At 38.0% G+C, this 13,352-nt stretch overlaps 1 protein-coding gene across 10 annotated transcripts in view; it reads left to right on the plus strand.

The window, feature by feature from the left end:
* Nucleotides 1–13,352, plus strand: part of LOC135220566 (cytohesin-1-like) — a 522,334-nt gene that overhangs the window by 483,147 nt on the left and 25,835 nt on the right. Inside the window, exon 1 of one of the 10 annotated variants that reach the window (XM_064257798.1) lies at nt 8,755–8,799. The exons of 8 other annotated variants lie outside the window; for them this stretch is intronic. The gene's annotated coding sequence lies outside the window, so the exon portion shown is untranslated. Of the gene's footprint in view, nt 1–8,754; nt 8,800–13,352 lie in introns of those variants that run through there. One more of the 10 variants, XM_064257799.1, reaches the window with a different exon arrangement.

The raw sequence follows: 13,352 nt of genomic DNA on the forward strand, positions 1-13,352 counted from the left end.
AGCACATTCCTTATATAAAGTCAGGAGATAGTTGGCATGAAATATATAGTCTTGGAGAAGGATGGCATTAGTCATGGCATATCACATGCAATGCAAACAAGTACTTGGTTCTGGGGGCTCCAAAATTAACAGCCTTCCTCCCAGCCGAAGGAGAGAGTGGTGGGGGAGAAGAGGCGCAGTCGAATAAAGAGGATAAACAGTAACATGGAAAGAAAAGTAACTTGTGGGTGTTTTTTTTTCTGACCTTAATCTGGACATTCTTTACGATCGAAGTAAGAACTTCACAAAACCTTTTTGCTAATATCTGTTTTCCAATCATAAAATATTTTCAATAATTCGGGAGATTATTTTTTATTGGCATCTCTATAGGGTACCTGGGAACTGGGAAACCCCGTCTACGACTGTATCGTCTGAATTCATGAAATGAGTAAAGTCAGGCTTTATATTTCATGATTCCAATGTTGGAATTGTTATTTATACTCTGGGTTACAAAAAATATGTAAAGAAATGAAATTTTTTGTGTGTGTAAACATTGGATTATTTTACCTAAAATTTGAGAAAAATACTAAGATTGTTTTAAATCCTTGGATTGTTAAATGTCGAAAATAAGCAATTTACTGTTATGAGTAATGGTGCCCTCGCGTACAGCAGCCACATAGATCATTATTCTACTATTGCTTTAAATGTGGAAGGCCTTTATTGCAACATGTGAACAGAAATCCCAAGATGAAGGAGTGGATGTCGCCAACAGCCGAGCACTTCAGTCGACAGACTGAAAGACAAAAGGCAGACAGTCACTTTAGAATGGGAATTGCTTTTTAATGAGAAACCATTTTCAGTATTAAAAGCTCATTGGTAATCACTTTTAATTGGGAGAAAGTTAGGTCATGCTGCAGAATGTAGGAATGCGGGGGAGGGGGGGGGGGGTGGGGCGCTGGGATGGGAACACCTCAATCCCATTTCCTTGGCGTTTGTTCCATTTGTTTTAATCAAATTAAATTCAGTATATTTGCTGTAATGTGTAGTTTGAGTAGCAGCATCCTTGGTAGGACGTCTTCAGAGGCTCGAATATTCCTTTTACTTTGACGAAGTCTGTTCTCTTCCTACCCAGCAGTGATGACAATATAGGCGATTATTTATTTGTTATCCTTTGACATTAAGCGCTGTTTGATATTGCTTGTCTTGAGTGTCAGAGAAAGGTTTCGTTGAGTCATGATTTAAGTAGTGTTTTGAATTTCTTTATCTTGATACCTGTAAATGCATAGAAAATGTTGGTCATTACTAGATAGCATTATCTGAATAAATACGTGTTATGTACACATACGCCGACGTATTCTGCCGCACATACATATGGGATCATACATTCCTTCACACAGTATGGTTATAACCGAGAATCTCTCTCTCTCTCTCTCTCTCTCTCTCTCTCTCTCTCTCTCTCTCTCTCTCTCGAGTTTGTAGAGAGGCGGCGTGTAAAAGTGAGTCAGAGACCTTTTAATAAGCAAGGGGTTATCATGATGCCTGATGCACTCTTTATTGAGTAATTGTATGTGTTCACGATCCTACTCGCTGCATATTATATTTGCTTTCCTGCTCCGTGGTCCGTCTGCCGTGAACACACCGCAGGGGTAATATTCACTGATTACAAATGTTGGAAGTTTTGATTGCTACGTTATGAGTCACAAAGGGTTGTCTTGAATAGTTCATCTTTATTAACGAGGTATCAAGAATAACGCGTCACCGACCATTTCCATGCATAGATCTCGTGACTCTTTAGTTCTAGTTTTCCTCATTGTGTCCTTTGTCCTTTGGACATTAATTTAACCGATAAGTACATTATCGATTAAGATAATTGAAGGTGTGCTCATGAACTCCGTCTTATGATTCGCTGCGATCGAGTTGTCATTGTGTTCAGTCTCCCGTGTCACTTGGAAGGAGGCTAATGAATATACAGGTATCACGCACGGCCTTTGGCTCAGACCCAGCGAGTTACCATATCATTTATAGTGTCAGAGGGATTTCTATCGTCGGCAAAGTCTGACGTTCATTTTGTGCCGATCAGCATTGCGCCAGCTGAAGCAATTACGCAATACTTATTATAATATATATCATATAATATAATTATATATATAATATCTATATTATATATATATATATTATCTATATATATAATATATATATAATATATATATATATATTATATACACACACACACACACACACACACACACATATATATATAAATATGTATTCTATATTAATATATTATATATATATATATGTATATATATGTGTGTGTGTGTGTGTGTGTGTGTGTGTGTGTGTGTGTGTATTCATGTAAAATCCATGATTTTGTTAAATATGCCATGGAGTTTAAATTATAGTTAGCAGGTAATCGCTGTATATACAAGTGGTCATATTTCTCAAGAGTATACGTTAAAAATTATAATTTCCAGATGAAAAAGCAATGGACAAGTTGAATCCGGTTCTGTAAGTTCAAGTGTCCTGTTGTATTGGTTTAAAACCCATTAAGTATTTCTTCATTAGGTTTAAGCTTGGGTTTAAGGGTATATGAATGAATATATTCAACTGGCTATGCCTTAAGTTGATGCCCGTGTACGAGAAACCGTGTTTATAATAACCTCTGTGGTAGGCGCTCGCATCCAAGTGAGTCAGGGACGAGGTATTGTTGTTTTGTTTATCTCTTTGGTCACGTGATTGCCAGGTAGATGCTCGCATGCTGGGCCTTTCTAAGCAGACCCCGTCCCTTCCTCCCTTTCGGTCTTTTTTGCATTCAGTGTGTCTTCCGTCCCCCTCCTCTTCCTCCTCCTAAACCAGTTATTAAAATCCTCCTCCTCCTCCTCTGCCATTGGCAAGGAGCCCTCCCCCTCCTCCCCACCCCCCAGGTTATTTTCCCCCTTCTGCTCCTTGTTGATTGAGATTTGGCTTCTGTAAACAGGTTAGGTTAATATAACCCGTGGGTTTCTCGGTTTATAAACGGTTGCCCCCACCCTTCTTTCTTGTTCCCTTCCCCTCCGCCCCAGTCTTACTTGGACATCTTTTGTTGTATCTCCTCGCCTTCCTACTTTAGTAGGCCACTAATGATATAGGAAGAATCCTCTTGGCATTGGTGCGTCATCAAGTAGGAAGGTAGCTGCGTTGCCTCTGCGTCATTTGCATATTGGGGAAAAACAAACGATCCGATGATCCTATGGTGAAGGAATCAAGGTTGATGTTGGATAAAAAGGAATTGGGAAGTGCAGACCTGTGACAGGTAGGGACAAAACCACTCCTTGCTGGAGGGCTCTGTGAGGCCGTTACGGAACCTGAGCACTAATGGTGAGCGTGCGTGCAGAGGCCTTTGGTTCTAGTCTGCGGCTGGGAGAGTCATACCTGAAATTGTTGATTCGAGAAGTAAAGGGCCTTTTGTGCATTTGCGTCGTTCGATGCATTTACTACCATTTTTATGATAGAAATAACATCTGAAAGAAGTCTTTGGTAAGCAATCATACCGTTACTGCCTACATACTTTCATCATCGGCATCGTTTTGCTTATTAGTAGCTTTAGTGTACTTGCTCTTTTTCATTTGCTACTCTTTGTTCCATCAAGTGCGGTTGCAGTAAATTGCAATGAATTGAGTATGCAGCGCATATATTATCAAAATAACTTTTTACGTCTAGCATCACGTGTACTACTCCTACCGCTTGTTGCCGTCATCAGTACATCATTATCTTGTTAAAGGAGGCAGGTGGGAATAAACTCAACTTCCTTAGGTATGTCGGATGTCGAACTGGGATTGGCATGGAATGTGCTTTACGGCAGTAAATAGGTCAGAGGTGTATATATATTTATATATATTATATTTATATATGTATACACGAATAATGTAAAATAAAACATTCAAATCACATAAGGAAATGTTGGCACAAGATTCAAACAATGCTGCAGACCGAAAGTAAATTCTACGACCAAGATTTTATCCCATTGGGTCAAATTTGCTCGTCATTGTTTTGTGCATTTTGCGTCATCCTCTCCAATTCATCCTGCAAAACGTTCATGACGTCCTCCGGGGCTCCTTTCAGCAATGCCATTTGCAGATTTTGCGTCATCTTTTGAATTGATGTCCATTCTATTGTTGGTACATTTCTTATCAGCGCTGAGATCACGTGCTTTGTGGGCTGCACTTTCGCTCGAATTTGTACCTTATTGTTGTACCTGATTTATTTTATCATCTCCAAGAGACCTTGTTCTTCATCAGTTTGCAGGTGTTTTTTTTTTATTCTATATTACGATGCTTATATTTAGGCAACGAGGGCTCTATAATACAATTAGAATAAACTTGAAGTATACTCATGTCTTTAATAGAGTTTTCAAGAAATTGGGCTAATTCATACCTACATACGTGTATGTAATATATATATATATATGTATATATATATATATATATTTATATTATATATATATGTGTGTGTGTGTGTGTGTGTGTATGTATGTATATATATATATATATATAATATCTACTATATATTTATATATGATATATATATATATAATATATATATAGATATATATATCTATAATGAATAATTTGAATCCCGAAGTAATAAAAACGTTGAGCTATGTAAAATAAAGTTTTTTTTGCCACGAAGGAAAAAAAAAATGAAAAAAAACGAGTTTGGCCGGAGTACTATCGGTTCCTCTTCGGGACCCTTTACTTGAGGCATAATGGATTTTACAAAGAACACCATATTTTCCAAAAAAGAAGGCTTAATCTTACAAACTGAAATACTCGGCCAACTCGTTTTTGATTTTTTTCCTTCGTGGCAAAAAAACCTTAATATAATTATATTATAATATATATAATAATATATATAATATATATATATAATATATATATATATGTCGTGTGTGTGTGCGCGTGTGATGTGTGCTTCTTCGCCGTTCATGTTTTTGCTTTTCACTTTTTAGGCCGAAGATTCTGCAGATAGAAATACCAGGAGTTTTCACCCGTTTATTTTACCATAATATTTTTCTTAATCTTTTAGTATGTTGATGATTATAGTCTCCATAATTGCTGGCTTTCGTGAGTTTGTTGTAGCGGACATGTACTCTCCAGGCTGTTGGTTAACTCTCCGGCTTTCATGATTTCTGCCTATACGTCACACTGGTAGTCAGGGTTAGTTGAAAGAAAACTAGCATGGAAGAGGTGCGTGATGGAGGCTGTGCATGTGCTTAGTGCAAATAGCCATTTCTAATTTCACCAAGGTCATCCTCTTCATCCACCCTCGTCGTGTCTCTCTTGCAAATATGTTTGCTTTCTCTTTGTGTTTCCTTCCTTCCTCCCCCTCCTCCTATGAGTGTCATTTGGTCCTTTTGTTTTCCCCAGACGTTTGGTCTCTTGGGATTATTTCTTGCCAACTTACTGTTGTCTTTGTGGTCGGAATGATCAAAGCATTTACCAGGTAGTTGTCGCGTATGCTACTTCCGTCATAAAGAATTACAAATACTGATCAGAAACTTCATTGCCATTTTTTTTACTGTTCTTAAAGCTTTTCGAAAATGCAGGATCTCTAGATTTTACTCGGATACAATATTTGTTATATATAATTTTTTTTTCTATATTGTCGGGTCTTTTGTTCCACACAGTCAGCGATAAATCTGCTTCACTAACGTACCTTCCTCCTAAACACATTTTAGCCAAATTCCTTGAAGACCTTTGCACCAATTGTCCTGCGGTCGTGGTGCAACATCTGACATCTCCATCTTGCGTAGGATTGGGCGTTATAGGTGTTTTGGATAACAAAGGAATAAGCCCTTGCAGTTTCGATGGCTGTGCTACTAAGATTTTACGTCACGTGTGCCGCTTTTGCAGCGTGCATAAGTCAGTACGTATTTGTTCCAATGCAAGGCTTTTTAGACACATTTTAGAATCACATTGAACCGTTGGTCATTGAGATTTTTCTTTTTTTTATTTATTTTTCATTCTATTCAGCCTTTCTCAAAATTTTAAGAAGAGTTGCCGTTTCCTAAGTCCTATTTAGTCTTTGTTCTGTATCGCCGTAAATATTTTGTCACCGAATTAGGTGACATATATATATATATATATATATATATATATATATATATATATAATACATGTGTAAGTACACACACACACACACATATATATAATATTATATATTATATATATATATATATATATATATATAATGTGTGTGTATGTCTAGCTTATAAAAGTCGTGTAGGCAAAAGGAAATATCCATGTGTTTGCACAACGTGCTTACTTATAAAAACTTCTAGTCTTCAAGACAATTTGTAAATGACTGTATACAATCCTAAATCACTTAATTTTACTAGCTCAGTGGGTTCCTTTTTTTGTGGACCAAATGACAGGCTGTCTTTTCCCCCCCTAGTTTTTTATCATTCGTCCTTTAATCTTCCTTATCCTGCTTTGTCTTCCCACGGAATTGGGTAGCTGCTTCCCTTTAGGGTATCATTCACTCAACCCAGCGCTGTTGGAGCGTCACCAGTTGAAGAGAATGCATCCCTACATAAGATATATACTACAAGTGCAGATTTGCCAGATTATATTATAAATATATATTATGATATATATATATATATATATATATATAATATATAAAGAGAGAGAGGAGAGAGAGAGAGAGAGAGAGAGAAGAGGAGAGAGAGAAACACTGCCTTCATCACCACCATCTGTGCCCAGGGCATCGGTCATTGGTCACATAATCGTGCCACGGTTTGCCATTGCTGGGTTTTTAAATGGGGTGAGAGAGCTGTTGCCTTTCGTCCCCTGCCTTAGTTAGCCAGCTGAATGTTCCCGGGTTTTCCTGCACATTCTCTCTCTCTCTCTCTCTCTCTCTCTCTCTCTCTGTACATCTTACGTGTTACTTATATGAGTTAGACTGTTTTATACTTCCAGTCTTTCCAGGCTTTTGGAACTGGATTGATTTGTGTTCTACTCCTGTATGTCAAATACATTGATATTTTAAAAACGTTTTATTTAGACACTGGTCATAATCAATTGGGTGATGGTCATATTCCATTGGGTGATAGGAATGTTCTTATAAACACGCAGTCTTATAAACAGGGTAAATTTGATCTCTTATTCGGCATGATTCAGCATTTGCCAAGGTGGTACAGAAGCCAGTTATGTCTGGTTTCGTTTTGCAATCAATAGTGTTACGTCTGTTTGTGTTGATGTGATTACACACAGGTTTACTGATGCGCACACACAGCTTTGACTTCGTAAATGTTCACTTTCTTTCGCAGATCTTGTCTTGTATTTATATCAACATGTATATTGGAAATTTATGCTGTGACTGGACCTGTGCGTTTCTTTCAGCAATGTGTGCATGAGTCTCATCGGCTTCGTCCGTTGTGAGGAATTTCGCCTTTTACTTGAAACTAAATTTTGTTATTCGTTATCTTCCACGGATGACAAGTGTTACTTTACTTTTCCCCAAAAGCAGCCTGAGGGCAAAATCCCAGAGAGAGACGGGACAGAGAGGGAGAGAAACTTGGAGGAAAATGGGATGGGGATTCCCCGGGTAGATTTCGTTGCGGTTATGCTAAGCTTATTTATATATATATATATATATATATATATATATATATATATATATATATATATATATATATATACATATATGTGTGTGTGTGTGTGTGTGTGTGTGTGTGTGCGTGTATGCATGCGTGTGCGCGCGCGTGTGTATGCATGCGTGCGCGCGCGTGTGTATGCGTGCGTGCGCGCGCGTGCGTCACTCGCGGGCGTGTGTATGTATGTGAGTTGGTATGAAGCTAAAGTGAGATCACAGGAAATCAGAAAACGGAGTGGGCTAGTTTCTGGATTTCTTGACCTTTAGACATTTCCCAAGACAAAAACAGCGATTGCCCGTTTTGGTGGGCGCTTTAGGTGAAGGTTGTCTGTCCTGGAAGTTAATGTACTTCATGAAGTACCGTTGTAAATCTTGTTCCCAGGAAGGATCTCTGGTTCCACAGTTTTAATTTATCATGTTTTGTAGCATCAGTTATGTCATGATACTGGGGCAGTATCAAACAACGTTCTCGTTCACGGTCCCATCGAGTAAGTTTTAGATTCTGTTCGTCCTCTTTTTCCGCAAGTTGTTTTGTGCGCAAACACGTGATATTTCGCCCATTAGTTCCCCGTATTTAGCACGCCGCCATGTTTTCGCCCTTGACAAACAAGTCACGATTTTTTCATGATTCAGTCTTGGAATTATGGAAATATCTCTGGAATCGGTGTGGGGGAGATAATCTATATTTATAGTCAATTTGAGTTTTTTTTTTATTTATTTGCTATTATGAAGGTGACTGTCAGAGCATATAAGTGTCCCCATTATCCATGACCATCTTACAGAAGTCGTCAGACTGGCTGTGATGACACGAACTTTCCCCAACCGGCTATTGGCGGTTCGAAGACGACAGTCACTGGATTTGCCTTACGATTGGCTGACAACTTATTGCGTCAACCGTGACGTAGTCGTTGGAGTAGCCACTGTGTGTGTTGTTATGGCTGCAAATTTGAACAGTAATTTTTCGCCGAATTGTGGTGTGGAGTCAAATCTGTTTAAAAATGATAGAATATTAATGAATGTTTATTAAGCAATCTTGTGAAAGGTGATAATGTACTTTACATAGGTGTTGAACTATGTTTGTACGTTCGTACGTTCAGGCGGAGTGTCGTGGTGTGAGGGGTGCCACCGCAGTCGCTGTTCAGTATCAGCTGATCCGAGTAAGGAGGTGCAGGCCGTTCTTATTCCGTCAGGGATTTTCAGCTAAATTATGATTGATCATATCCGTGATTGGTGGATTCATTACATATATGTGTGTGTACATTGTGAAAAGACGATTGTTCACAGCATTCACTTTGAAGTTTACAAATTTGAAGGTCGTGAATGAGTGATAAGAGGTGTTCGGTGGTGAAATAGTGTCGAATGTGATAAAACAACTCCTGGGCAAGTCTTGTTGGGAGTATCTAGTTTTGTCCCATCATTTTGTGTTTGCCTCTTTATGGGTCTGGAAACATCCTACACAAAGTGGATTTGCAGCTTCTGGAGTTACTAAATGCAATGTTGTCTTGAGCTAGCTATTAGACACTGGAAACAAGTTTTTTTTACTTATGTGTAAAACTTTGTGATTAATATAATTGGATTATGTAACCAGAGATCGAAATATTCGATGTTCTATATCACTAAGAGTATTGTAATGCATTGCATTTAAGACATTTACATGGAACGTGGCTGTAAAAGCTGGCATTTCGTGAAATTAATTTTTCAGAAAGATAGTAGACGTTCCGTTTGCAGTAAAGAGAGAGAGAGAGGGAGAGAGAATATGTCTTGAAGATGATAAAATATGTTAAAGGGAACATATCTGGTGCTTCATTATTTCTGTGTTTAATTAAGCGAGCTAAGCGTAGTAACGGTGTTTGGGCCCATATGTATTTAACGGTAACAATCAGATCTGTCAGAATACAGTTCTGGTTACAGCTAGATGTCCAGCAACTCGAAACACTAAAGGAGCAGGAAGCAAAGGAATGTGTCCCCAGGGAAAGAAAAAAAAATACAAGGTTGCTCTGACATTCTAATAAGAATATGGCGTCCGATTGCGGTTTTGCTCTCATTATGTTTTATCCCAATAACAACCCCCCTACCCCACCCTCACCCCACGGCCCCACCCCTTACCCCATACTGTCTTCGTCCCACATCCAACCCCGACTCCCCCATCCCATTGCTAGATTGGAGAACCGAAGAAAGAAAGCTAAAGAGAACTGCTTTAATAGCTTCCTGCTTGAGCTAATTCGGGAAGGTTATGATTTTTTTCCTGCTGATTCGGAACGTGTTCATGAATTCCCATGTGACGTCCCTCAAACCCCTCGGCGATGTCGCTGATTGTTTGCTTGTTTACTGCGCTTCGTCCTGTTTGTTTTAACGTGGCTGTTATGGAGTTTGATTGTAGGTTGTGATTCGGTGGTTTTGCTTGTGACCCCTTCGATTTCACTGTTCGTTGCCGACCTTTTGTCTCATATTCTGTTGGGGCGTTATTTAGATTTCTCTTTGTAGTTTTGGACAGTGCATTGGGACCCTTATGTAGTTATAGAGGATTGTGATTTTGTTGCATAGCCGTATATTATTTTTTTAGGAGTATTGTGATTTTTTTTGTATAGCCCTATATTATTTTTTTGGTATAGCCCTATATTATTTTTTTTTCTAATACCATTTTGACATATAACTGCCAAGTACAGATTTCAAATAACTCCAGTGCTTTTTTTATTATGTTTGTGTCAGCGTTTTCTTCGAACAGTACTGAGAATAATAATAATAATAATTATTATTATTATTATTATTATTATTATTATTTAGATATTGCTGTCAAAACTTATATGTATGTGGTTTAACCATTTATACAATTTTACCTACTTGTTTCTTAATTCTCCTTCAAGGTCATGTTTAATTCTCGTACATTCTTCTCGTCTCATATTTCACTGTCATTTTTTCTGTGACCCTTGTATGCGTGTCTCATTTCAATATGTTTGCCACCTGCAATTAACTTAAGCTTAAAAAAAAAACGTATTAAAAGCCCCTCGTTTTAGACTAGAAAAACAACTTTCTGCCAATGTGAGGTATGTTTATTTAGGAAAGTTTACTCCCTTACATGAAATCTGTAGATTTATTGATTCAGTTGGAATAATAAGAATATAATAATGTAGAATTACCGAACTACGTACAACCCTGCAGGATATAATTTTGAAACGCAAAAACAGCATTACGCACTTCAGTGGTGTGATGTTTTTAAAGGCTGTCTTTGGGGATCCTTCGAAACGTGTTGTTGCAAAAGGCCGGATATGAAATAGTCAGGATGTGTCACACATCCTTCCATAAAATGCACACAGTCATTTTTTAAAATTATATATAGGTCCAAGACTTCTCTTTGTGTACTTATCCTTCTGTCATGCACTTGAATTACGCGTTAAGACATCCATCGTTTATCCTGTCCAGGTCCATCAATAGAGGAATCAGATAAAATAACCTACGTTGAATGCTTTCCCAAGAAAACAAATAAACGAATATTTTTCATAACCTTTTCACTGATAAGGTATCTAGGAAAGTTTTTTATTTATTTATTTTTCTTATATCTAGCATGTAAAACTTGTTTTCCCATAATTTATTTAGATATATTTGTAAATGCAAAGTTCATTCGACTTTCGAAGTAGTTGAGAATCTTTTATGAGACTTAAGCCTTTAACCTTAACGATATTTAGTAAGCGTTTCATTCTTTGTAGATAAATCCAGTTCATGTCTTAGTTTATGTATTGTTTCTCCACATTAACCAGTATCCTGCGTTGAGCCTCTGAAGGACTTCTCATGTTAGCAGATACCCACGTTTTTGTCATTTCTGATTATGAGGTTTGCTTCTCATGAAACTCATGGGTGTTGGGCTACTCCGTTTGATTCAAGTCTTCTGATTTTCGTAGAGCAATTTGTATGAGATAAGAGGGAAAGAGGGTCTTTGTTGATATTGGTTCGAGGGGGAGAATCGGACAGAGAAGGGACGTAGCTGAAAAAGGATCAAAAGGCCTTTCCGGTTTAAGAATAGATGTGGTGCAGACCGGCCCTATTGACTAAGTGGGTTGGTGGTTATGTTATGACTTTGTAATGGTATGTATATACTTTAAATGGTCACTCACCGGAACCAGGATCATCTTCATTTGCATAAGAATGATTTGACAGCCATACTATTTTCGAGGATTATTTTGATGGATTCCTTGACGTTGATTGATGCCGCAAGGTTTTTATCCAATTGGTATATACTTAACGTTTCTGTGGGATGATTTGATTAAATTCCAGTGCTAAAGCTGTTAGATGCCGAGAATGGTACGGGTACGGTTAATTTGTCCTTTCATGGCTAAGATGATATGCAAATGAGAAGATGAATTTGGATAACAGCTGTATATGTAAATTTCAAGTTTGAGCAAAAGGCCCTGGGTACTTGTTCTGTGCTTCGATTGCTTTGCCAATCTAGGTAGGTAGTTTCCATGATAGGAAGAGGAATAACTAGCTTGGACTAAAGTCTGATACTTTTAAATTAGTAATTCTCTCTCTCTCTCTCTCTCTCTCTCTCTCTCTCATTAATTAAACCTTGCTAACCCAAAAGACCCAGTCGAATCCTGGTCAGAGCATGAGCACCTGTCATTTAAAATTCCCTTGGCGCAAGTTATTACCAAGGTGTATTTAATTCGATATTAAACAATAGGTACGTACGTACATATATTCATATGCACAGTTTTTTTTTTATATACTGCGGACATCTTTCCAGTTTGTAAGCTAGTCTTTTGTGATATAGGTTGCCTGGTGTCTAGTTGAAAAGCATACCTAGCTGCTGTCCAGTATCACTTTCCTTGATAAATCTTCGTTCAGGGGAATTATTTTTCCTTAGTGATCAGAGGTAAAGTAAAAACAAATATATTTCTCTACATGTCTGTACATTCATCCAAAATCGTTGGTCGCGTTAATAAATATTGATTAAATCGATACATGGATGTCGGTTGGTGAACTAAGCTTACAGTATCACGTGAACTACGTTTTTCGTCCTTTTCCATATTGCCACAATGCCGTATCTCTCTCTCTCTCTCTCTCTCTCTCTCTCTCTCTCTCTCTCTCTCTCTCTCTCTCTCTCTCATATGACATGAAGTGAGTTTTTTAATGTCACTGGTCTTCTGCATGAGTGATCATGAAGGTGAATTTTTGTTGTTGTTGTTGACTTCGCTGGCGCTGAAGTATTATCTGAGTTAGAATTATTATTATTTTTTTTTTTTTTTATATTCTGAAAGCCGAATCCTTAATCGGTAATTAGAAGTCCACCTTGGATAGACCTGTGTTCTTCATCGTTTTCTTAATGACAGAGTATATAACAGCCTCTATGTTAGTCTCCACTATTAGTCTCGCACCTTTCTCTTTTTCTTGGCCTGAGTGAATTTCCTTTCCTATCTACCAATGTACAAAAAAAAAAAAAAAAAAAAAAAAATTACTGACTCACTGCTCAGTGTCCAGCCCAGCCTTGCTCGGAGGAGTTGGGTTCGGGAGGAAAATAGCTGGAGGTTTTTGGAAAGGGCGAGAGGATTGGTTTAGGTTTTAAATGGGTGCTGGACCCACCTGGGTGGGTGGCGGGAGGGGTTGGGAGGTTTCGAGATGATGATGTGAGTTTCACATAATATGTTGGTAGTTGCCCCCGGGACATAATATGTTGATAGTTACCACGGGGACAGAAGTAGTTGTGAATTCCGGTTTTCTTAGACGACGAAAACGCATCGGACTTA

This window comes from Macrobrachium nipponense, chromosome 2 (assembly GCF_015104395.2).
Source record: "Macrobrachium nipponense isolate FS-2020 chromosome 2, ASM1510439v2, whole genome shotgun sequence".
Classification (NCBI taxonomy): Eukaryota; Metazoa; Arthropoda; class Malacostraca; order Decapoda; family Palaemonidae; genus Macrobrachium; species Macrobrachium nipponense.